Source organism: Gigantopelta aegis, chromosome 14 (genome assembly GCF_016097555.1).
Source record: "Gigantopelta aegis isolate Gae_Host chromosome 14, Gae_host_genome, whole genome shotgun sequence".
NCBI lineage: Eukaryota > Metazoa > Mollusca > Gastropoda > Neomphalida > Peltospiridae > Gigantopelta > Gigantopelta aegis.
In genome coordinates, this window is record NC_054712.1 from 17,513,300 (window position 1) to 17,536,764 (window position 23,465).

General features: G+C 35.9%; 1 protein-coding gene across 2 annotated transcripts in view; it reads right to left on the reverse strand.

Moving 5' to 3' along the window:
* LOC121388774 (enhancer of filamentation 1-like) overlaps nucleotides 1-23,465 on the reverse strand; it is a 69,832-nt gene that overhangs the window by 42,681 nt on the left and 3,686 nt on the right. Inside the window, exon 1 of one of the 2 annotated variants that reach the window (XM_041520269.1) lies at nucleotides 4,212-4,285. The exons of the other annotated variant lie outside the window; for it this stretch is intronic. The gene's annotated coding sequence lies outside the window, so the exon portion shown is untranslated. Of the gene's footprint in view, nucleotides 1-4,211; nucleotides 4,286-23,465 lie in introns of those variants that run through there. 2 annotated transcript variants of the gene reach the window in all.

The following is a 23,465-nucleotide window of genomic DNA, read 5'->3' on the forward strand; positions in this document are numbered from 1 at the left end:
TATATATATATATATATATGCATTAGCACTGGCCTGCAAGACCTGCCTGGGGTAAACTGTATCTGGCGAGATAGGCTTATGCCTGCCTGCCTGTAGATTTATCATGACTGAGCATCTCAAGAGGAACGAGCCTGCTGGGACGAATGGCCTGCTGTTCACATCACTCCAAAGACAAACTGAAACATCTCCCAGCTCCAGTCTGCAGGATGTACGAACCGGCACATAAAGATAAAAGCTATCTATTCCTGATAAAGTTCACAATTTTCATACACATATTACCAAATGATTTCATCTTCTCGCTGCCAGGTGCACGATAGTTTTAGGTGTCTTGTAACACCCATCTAGATTATACAAACCACAAATATGAACCATGTGCACTATAAAAAGGAGATTTATGTAAAGAATGATTATTTTAAAATTATAATGTTTCTTTATAGAAGATGCTACCTGAATTTTTTTTTCCTGATTTAAAGAACATGTATGCAATGACAAGTAGGTTAAAGGTAACAAGAACACATATTCATCAATAACCCATCGCCCCCTCACCCTTCCCCCGCTCCCGGCCGTTAAAGAAATAGAAACCACTCTCATTTGACTTGTATATAGCATATATGTATCAAAAATAGCTAAATGCAGAAAAACAATAAGAAGGCCATCACCATTAAAGTAGCAGTCAATTTTGTCATTCTGGCTATTTCTTTCCATGGTAAAATAAAAAATATCAAAAATAAAAACACTCTCATAACAAAAGACACTATTAGACCACTAGACTGACATGTTATCAAAGTTTTGGGAAGTTCTCAATCTTCAACGGTTTTGGAGTTCTGCTCCAGAAACAGTGAATGAAAAAGTAAATTTGGCTATTTGTTTCCAATGGTAACAGACAAAAATAAGAAAAATAAAACCTCCTTCATAGCAAAAGGCACTACTAGACCACTAGACTGATATGTGTACAACATTTTATAAAGTGGTCTTGAAAGGTTTCGGAGTGGTGCTTCAGTAACATTAGAGGGGGAGAGGTGTAGCAGAATGGTACAGCTCTCACTTGATGCACTGTCGGTTTGGGATCGATCCCCGTCAGTGGCCCATTGCGCTATTTCTCGTTCCAGCCAGTGCACCATGACTGGTACATCAAAGGCCGTGGTATGTGCTATCCTGTCTATGGGATGGTGCATATAAAAGATCCCTTGTTGCTAATTGAAAAGAGTAGCCCATGAAGTGGCGACAGCAGGTTTCCTCTCTCCATATGTGTGGTCCTTAACCATATGTCTGATGCCATATAACTGCAAATAAAATGTGTTGAGTGTGTCATTAAATAAAAACATTTCCTTCCTTCCAGAAACAGTATAGGTCAGACCGATGCCCATTTTAATTATATATGATTAGGATAACAATTCACCAGAGCTAGCCACCAATATGAAGGTAGTCAATAACCAATGACAGCAATAACATTTTTTCACTTGCATTTGAATTTTGTATGAGTAAATTATGTTATAATATGCCAAGGTGACATGCAATGCACTTTTAATGGACGTATGCATGCAAACTGACAAAATCAGAACTTAAATTTGATGTAGGAGCAGATGCATTTAAAGGACTTCGCCAGACTATAGCAGATCCATTTGAAGGACTTCACAAGACTGAAGTTTTTATGCAATTACTCATTGGTGTACTGTAATATGAGCTACGTCTGAACTCTTATAAATGATATTGGAAATACTTTTAGACAATCCAAACTGGCAACTGTGACCTACATCTTGAATGTGAATCCTTAAACAGTGTCACTAGTTAAGAAGAGAGAGAGAGAGAGAGAGAGAGAGAGAGAGAGAGAGAGAGAGAGAGAGAGAGAGAGAGAGAGAGATACATGTAGAGAGAGGGAGAGAGAGACAGACAGAGAGACAGACAAAGAGACAGATAGACAGACACAGACAGACAGACAGAGACGGAGAGAGATTGAGGGTGAAAGAAAGAAGTGTTTTATTTAACGACGCAATCAACACATTTTATTTACGGTTATATGGCGTCAGACATATGGTTAAGGACCACACAGATTTTTTTAGAGGAAACCCGCTGTCGCCACATAGGCTACTCTTTTTACGACAGGCAGCAAGGGATCTTTTATTTGCGCTTCCCACAGGCAGGATAACACAAACCATGGCCTTTGTTGAACCAGTTATGGATCACTGGTCGGTGCAAGTGGTTTACACCTATCCATTGAGCCTTGCGGAGCACTCACTCAGGGTTTGGAGTCGGTATCTGGATTAAAAATTCCATGCCTCGACTGGGATCCGAACCCAGTACCTACCAGCCTGTAGACCGATGGCCTGCCACGACGCCACCGAGGCCGGTTAAAGATTGAGGGTGAAGACACAAAGGGTGCAGAGGTGGAGGGCAAGATACAGGGAAACAAACACAGAGGTTACAGATATAAGCAAGAATACATTCCGGATGCAATTAAATGTAATTTCATCACAACTGAAATGTTGGACCCTGATTATTTGTCAAGTTCTGACATTAGAGTTAGGGTTAGTGTTAAGGTTATAATAAATCTTCCGAGGTACATGTACTTCATATTTTGGATATATTGCGCAGTGGTACATGTATCAGGAATAGATATAGCAGCCTACAAAAAGCAAAAACCATGCTGTCCATTTTTAAAGGCATACTGTCATGGATTTAAGGATCTTATTTCTCTAAAAATTTATAATAAAGGAAAATTACATTGATTTTTGGAAACCAAATCTAGCTATCACATCACTTTAACTGAACCATGATGGAGTGAAATCCATGTCAACCCTCTCCACAATTTTAGTTTTTTAAGTATGGACCATTGCCATATTTCAATTATTTGTACAATATATCCTCAATGAGTGGAATATGGTTGTTATGTAGATGGCTGAATAAAGTACATTTAGGGACAGACCTAATATATATTTTTTAAGGTAAAACTGTTAGGTCAGTGGTCTGTGACAATATGCCTTTAAGACCTAGCTGGTGACCTTGATATTCACCTAAGAAATTGCATGTAATGTTTCATAAGACTGGTGTATATGTACAAGTATCTCATCTGATGTTTGGCCATGCTATCCCAAACCCTCCCCTCAACCCGTGCTGTCTTCAGCATGACATATGTTTTCTTTCCGCAGGACATATTTCTTTTTGCTGGTAATTAATAAAAATAACAGCAGGCCATATTTACTTCCTATTTCAGGACGTGAACATATTTCCAGATGGACTCAATATACCATGACAATGACAGAGCTTGTTACTATACATGTCCTAGTGTATTAAACACCCAATGAGCACATGATCAATCAAATATTACTTTCCCTTCAACCAAAACAAATACATTTTGTACTTTCAGGGATGGATTCAGGATTTTGGTAATGGGAGGGGATTGGGGGGGTGCCACAAAATTATAAAAGGGGCATTTTTTTGTTTGATGAAGGTAAATGAGCCATGCTCCCAAAGTGAGTGTGGTCTCTAGGGAGTTCGGTGACATGCTCCCCAGAACATTTTGAAATAAAGATGCTGACAGATCCATTTTCAGAGCAATTTAGTGTTGTATATTGTGAATGATGAATTCATGGTTTTTTTTAAAAAGGGCACTTCATTTGGGTGGTGGGTCATGGAACCATGTGCACCCCCTCTACTAATGACCTTTCTTATGCAGGTACTGATATATTCACAGCATAGATATAAGTATTGAAACAATCTTTAACATCTTAAGACTTAAGTGTGTGAGGGAGATCAAGGCTAATTCCTGTTGGCGAATCCTCAAACTGCTAACTCTTTTAACGGCAATAAATATTGTTTAAACAAAGTCTGTGAGAAAAACAACAATAATATGTAAATGCAATATCTAATTCAAGTATCTAATACATGATGTAATTTTTTATAACTGTGTTTATCAAACTGTTCTACATTAGACCCTCCAGCTGAATACAGGTCCTAACAGCTTTATGCAATTTCTATCAACCATACCTGCAGCAGGTAATAACAATGCAATGTGACGTATTAATCATCTAACAATGCTAATTTGCCCAGTGGTAAAGTTCATACAGGTGCGTACATCAAATATTATGCAACTGTTATTTACTGTTACCCAACAGATGTTTATGACTTGTATCTAATTCAGTGTATCTCAGTGTCATGTGTACAATATATACAACATGTTCATCATTGTTCTACACTAATAATAAAGAGCTTACCTGCTAATATATACAGTTATCCCAGTCTCGAAATTAATTTTCTTATTATCAAGTGCATGTAGATACCTGTATTCACCAGATACCTGTATTAAGGTGCAGGCTTGTCAACACATGCTGGCAATTAATCAGTGCATATCGCAGATTACTGTGACATCTGCATTGACTTTTAATTTTTTTTAAAAGAAGTCTTTTGCAGGGCACTGCATGCATGTGTGCTTACTGATCTTAGTCAACAAAACGTATTTTGGATAAAAAAATATCCTGTGAAACATAATGAACACCATAAGGTGTGTACAATTTGTCCATGTGCTTTTAGCGTCTTAAATAATTTATTACTTTGTTAAATTGAAATTTAAAAAAAAGAGAAAATTACAGGGCCAAATTTACAAAACGTCTGTTTAATGCAGGTGTTTAAGCACTGTAGATGTATATAGTTACATGTGTGTAAGACAAAAACAGGCTTTATAAATGTGACTCATATCATTGGCTATTGGATGTCAAACATTTAAGGTAATTTTGACACAGTCTTAATTAGAGAAGAAACCCATTACAATTTTCCATTAGTAGCAAGGGATCTTTTATATGCACCATCCCACAGACAGGATAGCACATACCACAGCCTTTGATATACCAGTCATGCCATGGTGCACTGGCTGGAACAAATATGTAGTATAGAGTTCTCAATATTGCATTTAAGATACTAAGTAGATTCAGTATAAGATAAATATATATATATATATATAACTAGCATGTGAAATGTCTTGGGGTGATACCTGTTGGCGGCAGCCAGAATAAAACAGGTGCACCATTTCTTCCCCAGACCAACAAGTAAGCCTTCAAGGGGTGAAAACTGATTGAGAAGAACAGGTGCTGCAGTCAGCGCTCTAGGCTTGACTATTAATTACCTCTCTCTTTGTGCTACATTAACTACAATTAATTGCAATTAGAGACTAAAGCCAGTTAAGCGGTTCAGGTGTATGGCAGATGGGTGTGACTACCTGTCACATTATATATATTTTTTTAAATGGAAGCTAAAGACCGGCCTCGGTGGTGCAGTGATTAAGTCATTGGACATAAGGCTGGTAGGTACTGGGTTCGAACCCTGGTACTGGCTCCCACCCAGAGCAAGTTTAACAACTCAGTGGGTAGGTGTAAGGCCACTACACCGACTTCTCTCTCACTAATCACTAACCACTAACCCTCTGTCGTGGACAGACAGCTCAGATGGCTGAGGTATGTGCCCAGGACAGCATGCTTGAACCTTAACTGGATATAAGCACGGAAATAAGTTAAAATTAATGAAGGAAGCTAAAGCTGAAATGTAGAAATTGTATATTTGGCACCAAGACAGATATCTTTAATAATAATGATTAATTTGCTGTCACCCAACCATTTACATGCATTATTATATCTGTAGTGGTAGGAAGGTTTGTATCTTTTAAAACATTTATTTTAAACTGAAAAACCGAAAATAATAAGAAAGAAAAACGGCAAAATTCTGGCTGCAAAAATTAATTGGGTTACATGCTGTAATGTCATTAAGAATCGAAATAATTGGTGAAAATAAAATTATAGCCAGCTCCTACTGTATGCAAATTAAATTACAAAAATATCAATATTCGGTTGGGATGCATTAATTTTGTAACTCTATATCCAGCGAACATTTATTAAATAGGTGATTCTGCTATGAAAATCACTGGCTACTGCATATTAATAAAATCCCTGTCCCTGGGCACAATTTTTTCAAGCAAATAGTGTTGGTTAATTATGCAACTTTAAAACCTCTACTGACCAAAAACAATAATTTGGCTTAAAATATAAACTATTATAATATTTCAAACAGCAATTCAAATAATTATTTTGTTAACTTTTTTTCAACTTAAAAATTTAAAATCACAGTACTGTTTCTTCTATTCTCGAAAGATTATTATGTAACATATAAATAAGTGAATGTCTTTGTCAGTTTGAAATGGGTCATAAGAGCAGCTTTGTGCACGAGGAAACAAAACTTGTCAAGTAATGCTTTTTTTCAACAGCTACATTGTCTGGTATACAGATGCTGGAAAAGACACTTCCTTCAAGATCTACCCATGTAAAATACAAAAGGATAAACAGCTGCATAAACAAGTACAGGCAAAACCATGGCTCAGCCAGCTGAGGAAAAAAAGAAAGAAATGTTTTATTTTAACGACGCACTCAACACATTTTATTTTATGGTTATATGGCATCAGACATATGGTTAAGGACCACACAGATTTTGAGAGGAAACTCGCTGTCGGCACTACATGGGCTACTCTTTCCGATTAGCAGCAAGGGATCTTTTATTTGCGCTTCCCACAGACAGGATAGCACAAACCATGGCCTTTGTTGAACCAGTTATGGATCACTGGTTGGTGCAAGTGGTTTACACCTACCCACTGAGCCTAATTGCAGAGCACTCACTCAGGGTTTGGAGTCGGTATCTGGATTAAAAATCCCATGCCTCGACTGGGATCTGAACCCAGTACCTACCAGCCTGTAGACCGATGGCTTAACCACTACGCCACCGAGGCCAGTCAGCCAGCTGAGGAACTCTATAGTCTGCATTTATGACTGACAGACATAAGTGTATGAGACAGGGGGACAGGGGGGCAGTGGGGGGGGGGGGGGGGGGGGGACAGTTGCCCCCCAAAAGTGCTGGAGCAAAACCTCAAATTCGGGCAAAAATTATACAGATGTTCTGGCAAAATGTGCTAACCTGAGACCTGTTTACCATGTATTTCCATCATTCTACCCTCAACATTAGTTGTAATCCATGAAAAATGCAACCCTATATACATGTAGCTGTTTGTCAATAATGTTATTATGCAGATTCGGGCATTTTCGTTTAATTCGGGCAAAAGCCAGCCTGCCCAACTACAAAAATGGAAGTCCGACACCTATGCTAACAGATCAGACTGCCAATGTGTACATATAGCTTTATGTGAAGTCACTATAAAGATGGGTGCAGGATGTAGCCCAGTAGTAAAGCACTCGCTTGATGTGCAGTCGGTGTAGGATCGATCCCTGTCAGTGGCCCCATTGGGCATTTTCTCATTCCAGCACTACGACTGGTATATCAAAGGCTGTGGCATGTGCTATCCTGTCTGTAGGATGGTGTATGTAAAAGATCCTTTGCTACCAATGGAAAAATGTAGCGGGTTTCCTGTCTAAGACTATGTCAAAATGACCAAATGTTTGACATCCAATAGCCGATGATTAACAAATCAATGTGCTCTAGTGGTGTTGTTAAACAAAACAAACAAATGAACTATAAAAATGTGACAATACACTTGAATATTCAGTGTACCTAACAGCAACCTTCCATTCATATTCATCACAGACCTAATCAAAGGCATGAATACATGATTATATGAAACTGCAGGCTTTGTTTCTTTTTCATGCAGACATACTAACCAAAATGTCGGTCTGGGATTGATCCCCGTCGGTGGGCCCATTGGGCTATTTCTCATTCCAGCCAGTGCACCAACTCTGGTATATCAAAGGCTGTGGTATGTGCTTTACTGTCTGTGGGATGGTACATATAAAATATCCCTTGCTGCTAATCGAAAAGAATAGCCCATGAAGTGGCAACAACAGGCTTCCTCTCTCAATATCTGTGTGGTCCTTAACCATATGTCTGACACCATATAACCGTAAATAAAATGTGTTGAGTGCGTCGTTAAATAAAACATTTCTTTCTTTCTTTCTTTTTACCTCAATTTACCATCTGCACAACTGTGACAATTTCAATTTCACAGTCAGACTTTGTTTATTTTTGTTACCTTTGTTGCAGTGAATTATAAATCTATAATTCAGCTGTACTTTTTTGTCAACATGAACATGTATTACAGTGTTTTCTCTATCCCATTTCAGGAGGGTATACACTGTGCTACTATTGTATTATGAAACCCTCCTCCCACCCTTGCCATCAAGTGTTTCTCAACTGAACATTTACTGAAAACAATCAATATTGCTAACAGCCGAAATCAAACACCACACCAGTTTAATATTTACCTGAGCATTCTCCGATATTTATTGTTAATACATCAATAAATTATACATATTATATTTTCACAGCTCGAAACAAGATAGCAAGTCAAGAAGATTATGTCTAGATTAGACAAAATATGGCCTGCTGAAAATAAACAGCACGAGATAAGGGGTGAGTTTAGAATAGTGTGTGAGAAATTAGAAACTCTGCGATGTATTTTAGAGCATTATGGAATTAAACTAGAACAGAATCTCCAAGCTAAACAATATATACTACCGACAAAAAATAAGGGAACAGGTGAAATGATAGTGAATGTTTTATTTCGATTAACGTCTGGAAAACCAATTTGGGGCGTGTATATCAATATCTGGTGTGTCTACCATTTTGGGCGATGCATGCTCGACACCTTGATGGCATACTGTTGATTAATGTACGTATGGTTGCCCTGGGTATTGCCCGCCATTCATTCTGAAGGGCTACCGCAAGCTGGGCCATGTTGGCGGGTGCTGGGTCCCTGGAGTACACTCTCCGCCCGAGAACGTCCCACAGGTGCTCTATAGGGGACATATCGGGGGACTTAGCGGGCCAGTCGATTGTCGGTATGCCTTGTTGTCGTAGGTAATCGGTGACTATCCGAGCGCGATGTGGTCTGGCATTGTATTCTTGAAATTCAAAATTTCTGCCAATATTTCTCTCCACTGGAACAATGACAGGACGCAAAATTTGGTCCAGATATCTCTGGCCAGTCAAATTTCCATTAACAATAATCAAATCTGTTCGCCTGTCATGTGTGATCCCTCCCCACACCATGACACTACCACCCCCATAACGATCATGGTCTAGAATTGTAGCCCGGGCATATCTCTCGCCGCTACGTCGCCAACAACGTTTTCTGCCATCTGTGAATCTGAGGCAGAACCTCGATTCGTCTGTAAACATGGTGTAACGCCATTGTCGCACAGTCCGTCCCTGGTGTTGCCTAGCCCACCGTAATCGTTGCCGCCTATGGTGAGCTGTTAGGGTCACACCCTTCAGAGGACGCCTCGCTTTCAGGCGGGCTTTGTAGAGTCTGTTCTTGAGGGTCGATGTTGAAATTCGTCTTCCTGTTATTGTACGGAATTCACTGTTGATAGCAGCAGCTGATTTGAATCTATTGCGTAGAGCAATTAATGTTACGGTACTATTTTGTCGAGGTGTCATCTTTTTAGGCCTGCCACGCCCAGGTCTCGTTGCAACCCCGCCAGTTTGACGGTACTTATCCCACAATCTAGAAATTACACTTTTTGATTTACCAAACATTCGGGCAACTTGGCATATTGACGTACCTCCCTCTATCGTACCGACAATTCACCATTTCGTCTCTTCATTAAGGTATTGTCTTGGGACCATTTTCACGCATGTGATTACCTCATTTGCATCGGTGATTGTTAGTTCCACGATAAGCACATACACATGATCTTCTGTGTGCACGTGCATCACATGCTGTTCATGCATGATGTGAAATTTCATTTTGATCAGATGAAGCGTTCAGATGCAACACCACTGTATTGTAACAGTGCATGTCAACGATAGTTACATTCACATCAGTCGTTCCCTTATTTTTTGTCGGTAGTATATAAGACTTATGTACCATGTGCTTTTAGTAAATCTTTTCCGCATATAGATTTACAAAGAATAATAAATACTCCCTGACTGAATGTTACTATTTTTACATAATCTGTGCATGTTAATAATCTTGTAACATGCATTGGAAAGTTCATCCCTGATTTTGTTAATTAATAAAGCTGGTAGTTAATGAACTGTGTTGCTATTTAAGATAAATCAATGCATCTGCATCATTCTTTGCTTTGGTATCAACTTGTTTCGGTTTCATGAAATTCGCAGCAGATGGTAATAGCCACATATAATTTCATTGTCACCTGGTATTTCTATTAGTGACATCAGCGAACACTGATTAGTGAAGCTGGAATTAATGAAACATAGCACCATAAATGCAGGTATATTGATGGTGCAAACAAAACAATACATCATATAACAACCAAGGTTAATATAAAAATAAACAAACATACAGTAAATCACAAAATATTAGCTATCTTAAAATATAGTGAAATACACATATTAGCAATATAAAATTTTAGTGGGGTCTTCATATTAGAAAGTAAAAACAGTTAAAATAATACTTTTGGTAAATTTTGACATCATGAAACTTACAGACAACAAACTAAGTCGAAAATTGCAGTAATGCATGTGCATGCTAACTAACTACATGTATTATTGCTTGCTATCCCTTTGGTTTAATTAACAGCATGTATCCATTCATTGTGGCGTGTTCACTTAATCACCGACAAAACAATCACACAAAAGTTGTTCTTAACAGTCTGTTGTATACACCTTTAAATTTAGTGTCATGAAATATTAGTGTCTTGTATATATGTAAGCATGTCTTCGCTAAATTTGTTAAAAGTTATGCTCAATAACATTTTCTGATTTATGGTATACTGCTTATCTTTCAAGATCAATTCTCAGTTTAAGAAGACATCCATGGGCAAACAATCTGAACTGGTCAATTGACCAAACTGTAACAGGTATTATTTACCCCCCATTTAACCTGGCGACATAAAGCTGTACATGTACACCAAACCGGATAACAGGAGAGAACACCTTAGTACTATGAAACAGGTCAATAACTATATGGGTTTAAATGGGAGTAACACGACAAATCTAAACGCGGTCATAGTAATGTAAATAATACTAATACAGTAATGGCCAGTAGCCAGCACAAATTGCCGGCTATTCACACAAACCTATCAGCTACAGGTACATGACTTTATATCAACTGCTGACCTTTTTTTCGTTTATGTACAGTTGACATCTGGTATTGCATTTCTGCCATTCGATACATATAACATACATATATGTATTTATACCATACCTATTCAATCTTACTATAGTGATAAAGACATTTTCAAACCATATGATAAAATTATGTATATGCAATCTGGATAGGAACTTGTAAATGGGGAATTATTTTTTATTTTTTACTCGAGTTAGCACCTTTTTATTACTGACAATTTGATTTACAATTTATGTCACATCGTATTTTAAACATTACACAATATTGCCGCAGGGTATGATTTTTAATGTTAAATAAATCCATGAAAGGAGCATTGATTAATAGATTTAAGAAATTAAAAAGTTTTTGTAAAAAATAAAAGGAATGTAATAAATACAGAACTTTACATACGTTGTTTTCGCTTCCTATATTTATAAGCACTTGTTTATTTTGCGCAAGAACATACCAAAATAAACTTATGTACATGTAATAAATAGGAAGCGACAACAATGTATGTGAAGTTCTGTATATACGTATATGCCACTGTATTAGCAGGCTGTCAAGTGAGGTGGTGGGTCAAACAAATAGGAAAATAGGAATTTTTGTTGCCTGAAAATAGGGTTAAAATAGGAATTTTGCTCACAAAATAGGAAGAAAATAGGAATTTTATATAAAAGTAAATGTCCCAAAACAGAGAATATTGCAGGGGTCAAGTGAGTGAGCCATCTCAAAAAACTAAATATGGAAATAGAAAACCATTGAAAAGATAATAATACAGGAAAATAAGACAATGTGTATATCATAGGAATAAAATAGGCACTTATTTTGTTTTAAGATGGCCTCCCAACACCCCTTATAGCCATCCTGATCCACCACTTTTTATTCAGACAATGCAGTGGTTGAATTTGGTTCTTTGGAGTAAGACTTTTAAAAAGCAACATAATGCAGTATTCATTTTATGCTATTGAATAATAGAAGTTACAAGGTCAAATTTTAACTCTGAAATGACAGGGGTGTTGACTAAAAAAAACCCACAACAAGGCATTGCTGACCCAGTGATCGATACCATCAAAAACAGCAGCAATGGCAGTGTGTGTGTATGTGATTAAATGTGGGTATGGACACTATTTTTTTAATTAGTGTTCTCTTGGTAGATCAACTGGATAATATAGCTGGATTTAGTAGCTGTGTGCTAACTGAATTGGTAGAAATATGTCAAATAATTATGATACTGCAGGTGTGCACATTTAATAGAATACTTGTTATGGTAAGCAAAGCACAACCTGCAAATGAGCACTGAAGTCCTACTTCCTTAGACACCATGCACCAGTATATCAGAGGTAACCCTAACAGCAGCTTTATTTAACCTTGTTTAAAGGAGACATTAACCTATCATAGCCATCCTTTCCAATGGTTTTATACATTTTAAAACAGTTAATGACCACATTATAAACTGAAAGTAGGTAACAAGAGGGAAATTCAGTTTTATGATCAACTGGCTATATTATGTAGCAGTTGTATTAATGGTTATGAGAAGTATTGTACTGCATTGGTGATATATATTAGTATCATCCGAGATCGAAGCTGGAAGTTTTTAATGGCCTTTTCACTCCCCTAATAGCCACCCTGCCCTCCCATAATGAAACACTAAATGATTTAGTATGCCTAATTTGAAAAAGGATCATGGTCAATCACAGATCAGTCCAATTACTGCAATGTGTTTGCTGAAAACTTTAAATAATAGCATACATGTAGTTAACACAATGCAATTACAACAATATATTTTATACTATCTAGGAAGCATCATCACATGCAGACCACCACCAGAACCTATACATGTTTAAAGCAAGAAATGATTAGTATGTAGCTCAATGCATAGTTAACCATCACACAAGGTAACACAACTATCCACCAACTAGCAAGTTAAACTGAGCATTTATCAGGCTTCACTGGAGCAACTGCATGCAAGCTAACTCGAAAGCACCATTACCTACAGATAATGAACTAAAGAAATAATTAGTATGTAGCTCAAAGTCACTAGGCCTAGACTGAAAGGGTTGCCATATCCTTTCAACCTTCTAGTTTTGAGCATTCAACAAGATCAGATATTACCAAAAAACAAACATATCCATAAATTCAGAAATTATAAATAAGAGGACTTTATATTGCATTGTGAAAATTAATAACTGGAAGCCTGTAACCATGCATCCCATCTGCATATTCAGATTTCAATGACTATGCCACAGATATCACAATATGCCTCATAGCAAGTCATCTGGAGCAAATGGTTTGAAGAGAAAAAATATGGTGTCACTAAAAAAAAAGAGAAAAAAAAAAGAAACTGGTCAAAAGTGCCAAAAAAAAGGGGGGAAAATAGGAATTTTCATCAAAAAGAGGGCTAAATAGGGACTCATCAAAAAAATAGGAATAAATAGGAAAAAGTAGGATACTAGACGGCCTGTATTAGACATACAGACTAGTATACAAATGTATAACAATGGGTCGTCCATTTGGTCAAGATGATGAGCAGCCATCCTATTTGTCTGCAATATTCTTTCAGTTTACAAATATAACAACACTGGTAATAGCTTCTACAATATTGTTGGAAACACTACAGAATGATTACCAAGGATCCAAAGAAAATATGTTTCCTAAGTACTGCATCTTAAAAGAGAAGTTACTTAAATATATATAATCTTTCTGCATACATGTTGAGGCTATGAAAATTCCTAATATATCATGAGTTTGTAGTCCATGTAACCTATAGTATTTCACAGACCTTGTAGTGAAAACACAAATCAAGTGGAGTGATTAAATGCTCACCTAACTTAGATTATGGGGATCCCCATTAAGATACACCAACTGTATTACCATATTGAGCATCAGGGGTGGGGGGAAATAAAATTGTCAATCGATCCCATGTGACATCATCATTAGGCTACCACCAGGGTGAGGAGAAAAGAAAAAAAAAGGCATACTTTTTTTTAAAATAAATAATATACATGTATGCATAAACTAACATTTAAAAGGTGATATTTGCTAAATAGTGTGAAACAACTGATCATCATAGAGGTGTTTCGCCGTTTGTATGTTTTTATCTGGAATCATGAACGGAACAATAAACATCAAAACATGTAGTGCACGGGGCATGTTAAGTCAATACTTTTCTTAAGAACCACACTTACTATGTCCCTGTTGAGCACTGATATTTATAAATTAATCCTTTTGTACTATTTTGTTTATTTATTTACATGTCTTGGACACATCCACTGGAAAATTCTGATAGTGTGGCTTATCGTATAACACAGATGTGCTTGAACCTTCAGTGGATGAAAGCACATGTTAAATGATTGTTTGATTGATTGATCATATGCTAATGGGAGTCACAAATTAATCCTTTAACTAGTCTTGGGGAGTGATGGGGAGCCAGATCAAGTGATAACTCCCCTTAAACGGTGAGACCTGATTTCATTGTAATCTATTAATATACATGTAACTTTAAGTCATGATAGATCTTTACATGTCGAACAGGAACAAATAATGAGTCACCAGACCTTGAAAGTATGTGGAATAAGTAATATTTTTCCTTCAATGAACCTACTGAATTTGATTAGCTTTATAACAGTGGATGAATAGCTTCTTAAGATGAGAGCAACACCACCTTCATTGTCATGAAAACCTACAGTTCACTGATCTCCTCAATAGGACATTAACCGTCTATCAAAAGTGCCATAGTCAACTGTACCCTGGGAAAACTCTTTTTCACTTTCACATCCTTCCCTACACAAATAATATATACTGTTTTATCGTGTTTACAACTAGACAAACAGATATAATTGTGTAAATGGGTCTTTCTTCAATCTAAAGCTCCTTTTGCTTTTCTGGGGGTTTTAACAACAGGGCTACTCAAAGCAAAATGAGAAACCAATTACTTAAATTAATCATGTTTAATAGGTGCAAATACCACCCTTGGTGGTGTCATGGTTAACCCATATTGGACATAAGGCTGGTAGGTACAGAGTTCACAGCTCGGTACCGACTTCCACCCAGACCAAGTTTTAACGACTCAATGGGTAGGTGTAAGACCACTATACCCTCTTCTCTCACCAACTGCTGACCACTAACCCACTGTCCTGTACAGACAGCCCAGATAGCGGAAGTTTGTGCCTTAATTGGATATAAGCACGAATGTAAGTTGAAATGAAATAGGTGCAATTGTGATGGAACATGTTGAACTAATAACTAAAAGTATTCTATGTGAATTAATTCGCTGAATGTTTTTCGGCCGGTTGATTTCTATCAGAACCAGTTTTATCAAAATGTTTTGAAGAGAAAGTTAAAGTTTGTTTCGTTTAACAACACCACTTGAGCACATTGATTTATTAATCATCAGTTATTGGATATCAAACATTTGGTAATTTTGACACACAGTCTTAGAGAGGAAACCTGCTACATTTTTCCATTAGTAGCAATTAGGGATCTTTTATATGCACCATCTAATGTCTGACCAATTAGAGTGGTTAGGAAAATATTCTTTTTTTTTTTATGAAAATAAATATCTGCCATAAAAATATTATTCACATGTATTGTTAAATTAGTAACTGATAAATTTAGATTGCTTGGGTCTAAATAAATCGAGATACTTGATTTTGCATTATTGGTACCACACATATTATTTGTCTGTCTAGCCAAGACCATTTACATGCTAGAAGATGTTTATAGTACATGTATATATACAGTAGACCTGTCAACCTTTAGTCAAGAGAAAGCAGGAGATGTGTGTTAAAAAAGCAGGAGATTTTGTCAACAAGCAGGTGACTTTATTGAAGTTTAAAAAAAAAAAATATTACAGTAAATTAAAATATATGAACACTAAATAATTGCAGTCAATGTTAGATCAAGGCATTTAAAAATAATAAACAATATATAATTTTTTATTTTTTTTTAAAGTTTAAATATTATGATTATGATTTAATACATATTTTTAAAAATAACTCGTCTACCTAGAATCCGGAAAGGTTGACAGGTTTGATATATATAACTTTAGGTCAAAATCTACATAATAACTTGTTTCAACACATGTAGGTGCAAAGGTACATTGTAGCTGATTCATTTCATTCCTGCATAATTTTCAATAGTCTGTCTGTTAAGTAATATGACTCGGTACATATATTTTATGACTACAATATTAAATATCATGATTTGCTCATATAATCGTAAATTATAAAGCAAAATTTTTGTATTAATGATAACAAGGATTTAAAAAGTTATAAATTAATTTTGTAAAAAAACCTTAAAATTTGGCTGGAAAAAAAACTAAATCAGCATATTTTTTAGATATAAATAAATATTTAATAATGTTTCCATTATATGATTTTAAATTAAATAATTTATTAGTTAGGATGAATTTTGAGTTATTTTCACAGTTTTGAGTTGTATAAATCTACAAAACATTGTGTAATGGTATACGATAGCTTTTGTGTCTGTCCATGGCTCGTTTTATTAACATCGAAAATCCTTAATGAAACATAACCAAGAGGTGATGTTATCTTGTTATTACTGTTTTTGAAATGTTGGTATATTTATTAATAAAAACACATTTAATTTGAATCGTTGTTGGCCATTTTATGTGCATATATTCCCAGAAAAGGGACTCTTAAGCATCTTTCAAACCATATACAATTTAAGCAATTCTAATGTGTTTTAAATACATATATAACTTATGCTTATGTGGGTTGGAGGGTACAAAAAACTTTTGTATGTGAGTGGAAATTTCCACCACTTAGAAACAGAAAAGCGTAACAATAACTGCGTAATATGCACAGCTCGCACACACACATATATATATACTAGCTTGCACAATCCATCACCAGCAGTGCAAAAATGTTTTGTCATGGATTTATCAACAACTGACAAAATATGTTGTGCTAGTCACAGCTGCTTGTTTTTGTAAATGACAAAATGATGTGCACAACAGGGGAAAACTACATGGGTCCATGTACACACACACATGCATACAGTTATATGTTTCACTTGATAGGAATAGAAAATGGTTTTATTTAACGATGCACTCAACACATTTTATTTACGGTTATATGGTGTCAGACATATGGTTAAGGACCACTAAGATATTGAGGGAAGAAACCCGTCGTCGCCACTTCACGGGCTACTCTTTTCGATTAGCAGCAAGGGATCTTTTACATGCACCATCCCACAGATAGGGTAGTACATACAACGGCCTTTGATATACCAGTCATGGTGCACTGGTTGGAATGAGAAATAGCCCAATGGTCCCACCAAAGGGGATCGATCCCACACCAACCGTGCATCGAGCGGTACCACTGGGCTACTCCTCATCCACATGAATACTATGCATCAATATAGCTCCCTCCAGCACCAGCACCACCCCACCCCACCCCACCCCCACCCTACACACATACACTCAAGTTGAAAGGTGAATTAATATACAACTGGCCCTACTCCGCTTGTAGCTGGCATCTTCCATATCAGTGTGTCTAGACTTAAAATTTTACAAACTGTTTTATCTGCCACACAGTTTACTCATTCCTTGTTGCAAAAGAAATTGCATCACCATGCACATATTTATAAACAATGTAGTGCACTGTATTAAATAGAATAGTTATTCTCTCATGATGCACCATTAAAATACTCTCACTGTAACATAAGCGATGTTACAGACACTTCTTTAGTATCACCTAGATGTAAAATATGTATAGTATTGGATAATATTCATAATTTTTGTTGGAAATAGTTTTAAAAAAAAGTCCATCCTTAATCAGTTATACACTTAGGAAAGATCTGAATTATTAGGATTATGCACCCAAAAGTTTCTGCCAGAGTATAGTTACGTACCTTAAAATCTTCAAAATTAATGTATATATTTCTTTATAAGTTTAGTTACATCATCCTTTTCCGAGATATTTGTCTAGTTAGACCACGTTTTTTTGCGGCCACTGAGTGACGGGTGTAATGATCAAGGGCATAGCCCGAGATCTATTACACCCGTCACTCAACGGCCGCAATAACCGTGGTCTAACTAGACAAATATCTTGGAAAAGGATGATGTAACTAGCTTGTACCATGCTCCCATTACAGATTTATATTGTAGCCTTATTAGTAATGTTAGTGAAAGTGTTATTTTTTAAAACAATGTTCTAATTTACTTCCTGCTGAACTATATGTGACCTGTAGGCATAACTTTCTTCAGCCATTCAGCAATCACTAAAATTTAGGTCAGACACGTCCGTGGTCTAACTATGGGTTACACCATGGGTAAAATCAAAGGGTCCGACTCCAAAGCGTGGTACTATTTTGAGATAGATGATAGTAAGAGAATACTGCTGTTTAAATTTTAAAGTACATGAAATGCAGTGTCCAATTTCAAAACAATTTAAATCCATGCATAATCAATCACCTAGTGGGGGCACTAATGATCTGTTTTGCTTTTATTACATATCCTCAAATTATTTTCTGGTAGAAAGCCTGACCCAGGATTCTCGTAGACTATTTCATTGATTTTACCTTCAGTTTACCTGTTTGATATTTATTTTCTTTATGTATGAATAGAAAAAAACACAAGCATGTAGGGCAATTCCACGAAAAATAATACCTCTGGAGTGAATTTTTTCCCCCCCCCGTTATGCCTTTATTTTTCACATAGAATTATTTATTAATAATCAATAAACCATAAAAAAAACTCATGTTTTAATTCAAAACTGTGTCATGTGACCTGGCAGCCATCTTTAATTTGTGCTATTTCCTCCTAAGAATAGAACCCAAATTGCACTGAAATCTTTTTCAAAAATGCCATTAAAATTGGATGAATATGATAAAGTTAAGTATTGCATTTTGTTTCTAAGATCTTAATGGTAATTCCCAAACAACACAAATTAATAAATTTGGAATAGATTTTTATGAATAAAAACTTGAACTTATAGCATGACCGTTTTGCGTCAGTTACCTTTTGAAGCTTAATTTTAATATTGCCCTCCTACAGTACTACCATATATTATATTTTTTTATATTCTCTTAGTGGTGCCATGGTTACACAACATGGCAACATAATAATCTAAGTGGGCAGACCAAGAATTAAAATTTATTGGTAACTGATTTAACTCCCCCAGTCAGTAACTGACGCAACACATTATCACATACATTATTATCCATTGTTATATTTCTTGGAGGCATAATGTAAGACTGTGAAATGTGTTAATTCCCAAACTAGAGTGAGTGCTATAAAAAAAATTAACAACAAGTTTCAGAATTTTCTTTACCTTTGCACTTGTAAGTTTTATAATTTCTTTATTATCACATCTGTGTAAAACTACATGTACATGTATAGAAAACAAGTTTTCAAGAACTGCAAATACTGTCACTCCTTAGATGTTAATCTAAAGATGTCTTATTTCACTAAAATAAAATAATCATGACTCAGTTAACACTGTTTTTAAATAGATACATGTATGTAGATGATAGCAGTTTCACAAGCATCAATGCATATACCCTTTTATTATCCATATACCGTATTGTTCCTATTTGTAGCACCCCCTCTAATATAAGCGCCCCCTATGATCACGAGAAATGTATTATGAAACGGTACCCGTAAAATAGTAAAACTGGCTTACCTGACTGCCGACTTGCAATGATTATAATCGGTAAACAAATAAAATCCAAACAGGTGAAGCACTACGACACTAGTATGGGCGAACAGTATGTCACACATGTCGTTTATCAAATGTATGTTGCTGTTATCTCCACGCAGAATGAACGCACGACACTCCGTTAACGCTGTTCAAAACCGGAAGTACAAACATACCGGTAGGTATTTACACCGACACCGTAACACCGTTTAAAAAACGGGTAAATGATAACTTTAACTAAGGTCTCACTACACAGATGTCATCTGCCATTGAAACCCATGTTAAACTGCCCAACTTCAAGCGAAGATTGCCCATAGAACGGGTTCTCGTTGGCACTAACAACATACACCATTGCAAACATACATTATATAAGCATTTATTTTCACTCCAAAATTGAGAACATTTCCGTCTCAGTTTTTTGCTATATGACCGCATCTGGCTGTAGTACCGGTCCGAATAGGTGGTTCATTAACCGATTCACTCCGGCTGTCACTTGCGCTATATACCCATGTCCCAAAAGGTCGATGCACAATATTACAAAATAACATGGGCAAAATACAGCCAGAAGGCTTACCATTAAACATACATATTGTTTTAATTCTTCACCATTTGCTAGAAGTGAATATGTGACCCATAACATGTGTCCCAATTAGGAACTATAGTGGACCGTGATGAATGAACTGTCACCCGGAAGTGAACTGTGTAGTGAGACCTAAACTGCAAACTGCAAACTGGAGTCAAATGTCAACAATTTAACTTTAACTAAACTTAAAACTGGAGTCAAATGACAATAATTTGTGTACACAGTGAGAATCGAAACGTGTCAGTTACAAACTACCGGCCAGACGCATTGACAGTTTGATACGAGGATTTTTCACATGTATTACGAAACGTGTTCTAGTACTCTAATTAGCACGCCCCCTTTGTGTTTTGCATCGCGCCCGGGCGCTACAAATAGGAACAATATGGTAGTTCAACATAACCGAGTTAATAATAATCATACGAAGCACACATGTAATAACAAGTGTAATGACGTATTTTTGGGGAGCAACGTCATAACACGACGTTGTTTCTCCAGTACTAGCTCAGACTCTGCATATGAAATATGACGTCATTTCGTCGTCTCTTAGTTGTGGCTGAAACATTTTCAGTTGGGTCTTGTTATTCATAAAGAAAACAACAATAATAATTTGAATAATAAAGAAATTATTACACTCACGTGTGAGTCGTACTGATTTTACAAAACTTGTGTCAGGATTCATATATTACCCACGCTCTCGCTCTGGTAATACAAAAATCCTGACACTCGTTTCGTAAAATCAGTACGACACACAAGCTCATATAATAATCTCTATATACTTCAAGATTGTATAGCTTTTGACGTCAGATGCACATAGAATTTGTTTCATTAGATATATAATATTGCTTGTGATGTCAGAGGTAGACATTGTTTAATTAGCTTAGATTAATATAAGTACAGCACCGTTTATTGTAAACAGTATCTATAATGTTCAATAATAATTACTGTTAACACAAAATTTAGAATTGTAGTTTCATACATGTAGTGGCAAGTCACTTATTTTGCTATTTTTACATTTATTTATGATAAATAACTACACATTAGTTGATTTCATACATAATCTTTCATAATTAACTCAGAAAAATAAATCAACATTACACCATACTGCCACAGTGGTTTTCCATGAGTTCTTGGCTAAAATTGTAAGGTACATAAACAGTGTGCATCAGTTATTCAACAAAACAGCCACCCCTTTGTCATTGTGGAATTGCAACCCAAATTCAAAATGTGATTTCACGCAATTAACTGTTGGTGACCTGAACTTAATTTTGTAATAATATAATTCTTTTTTACCTGTAAATGAAGTTATTTGGTTGTAATATTTTATGGGCATGTAATTTAATTCAAGAATAATCTTTACATTTCAAAAGATAAATAAAATAATGATAATAACTTTTGGAAATGTATTATGCAACTATGAGATTGCCCCTTTAATACATGTAGTTCAAAATAGCAAATGTCCTTTCATTTGATAAATTGGTTACTACTCCTTAAAATATTTCAAGTTGCTGATGTATTTAGTAGAATATCTCCAAAGACAGCAACCTAGAAAATGAACGAGAATCAAGCACATTTGAACGAAGACAGGTTGGAAGGGAAAAGAACAGAGAATAATGAAAAATGTAGCAAGATAAAGTAAAATCAAATGAGAAAAACAAAAAAAATGAGACAGGACAGCATGCTGAGAATAAAAAACCCCAGATTTTAAAGAAAGAATATGGGTTATTTACAATATCTGACTTATTCCCATCAATTTCTTACGAAACATTTGGTTCGGTTCAATCATTTGGTAATGTCATAATAAAGTGAATGCAGTATATATACTTGAAATTGCAGTGATGTACATGTAAATGTAAGCTGTTGTCTCAATGTTGAGGCATGTGTGCAGAAAATTTTGAAGAGGGTGTTACTGTCCAAGTTACTTGGGGGGGGGGGGGATTGTGAGAACCTGATGTCCTAAAATGCAATTTCTTACATTCTACAAGTAAAATTCATCATGACAAATGCATGTATATGCATATTAAAATAATAATAATAATTTGCTTTGAGCAGGGATAGGGCTGGAAAATGGGGGGTTGACCCCCAACCCACCACCCTGAACATGCCCCTATTTTTAGTTTTTTTTAATTCCCTTTTGAGATTTATGTATTTCTTACAATTTAGATGAACCAGTTGCCAAAGACAAATGTTTTATTTTTAAAATGTTCTTATTACGTTTTACGATTCGCAAATGTTGCGTCAGTTACTTTTAGTGTTACGTCAGTTACCCACTAATAAAAAAAGTTAATAAAAAATTCCTTGTAGAAAACTTAGTTCTCTTGTTCTAGTGATCATAGATTACCTGTGCACTACACATTTCTATAAATACCTGAAAACTTGATGCTTCAGATTCAGAGAATTTTGGCAAGTTCAAAGACATGTCAAATACAAGTTACTTTTTTTGTTGTGTCAGTTACCCACACTTCATTTGTGATTGTAGTTGTCCTGAGATTGTATGCAATGAAATTTTCTTCTGACATGACTTTGTCACAACATATTTATTTCAATCAAAAACATTCTTAAGAATTTTATTGAATACTTAAAAAAATAAAAATAATCAAGACATTAAAAAATGTCTGAATGTTGTGTCAGTTACCGTGGAATTGCCCTGTAGGAAGAATTAATTAACATTGCCAAAATATTGGACTCGAGTACTCGAGGGTCAAACTTGACCCGGACCCGAGTATCCGACACTTACACTAGATGATGATGAGATTAAGGAATAAAGTTAAATAACATTATGCATCTTAATTCCAGTATTGAACATGGATGCCAAATCATGCCATTGTATTGCATTTAGAAACCGGTTGATATGTTCAGTGTTGTGATGGATGGACGGCCAGTTTAAAAAGATAAACTAGCGCATGATCTTATAATTGTTTTGTAACTTATATCGTTGATTATCTACTGCTGAAATTATTGTCCTACATTGTCCAATGTATTATAGTTGATCACTGTATTCCACCTTGTACGGGTACTCGAGTCCTGTGAGCGGATTCAAGTATTGCTTGAGTCGACCCATGCCAGAGTACTCGAGTACTCGTGGAGACCCTAATTGCCATGACAACTAACGAATTAATGTTATTTTTCACTCAATAGAACACTATCTATAATAATTGGGTACGTCAAG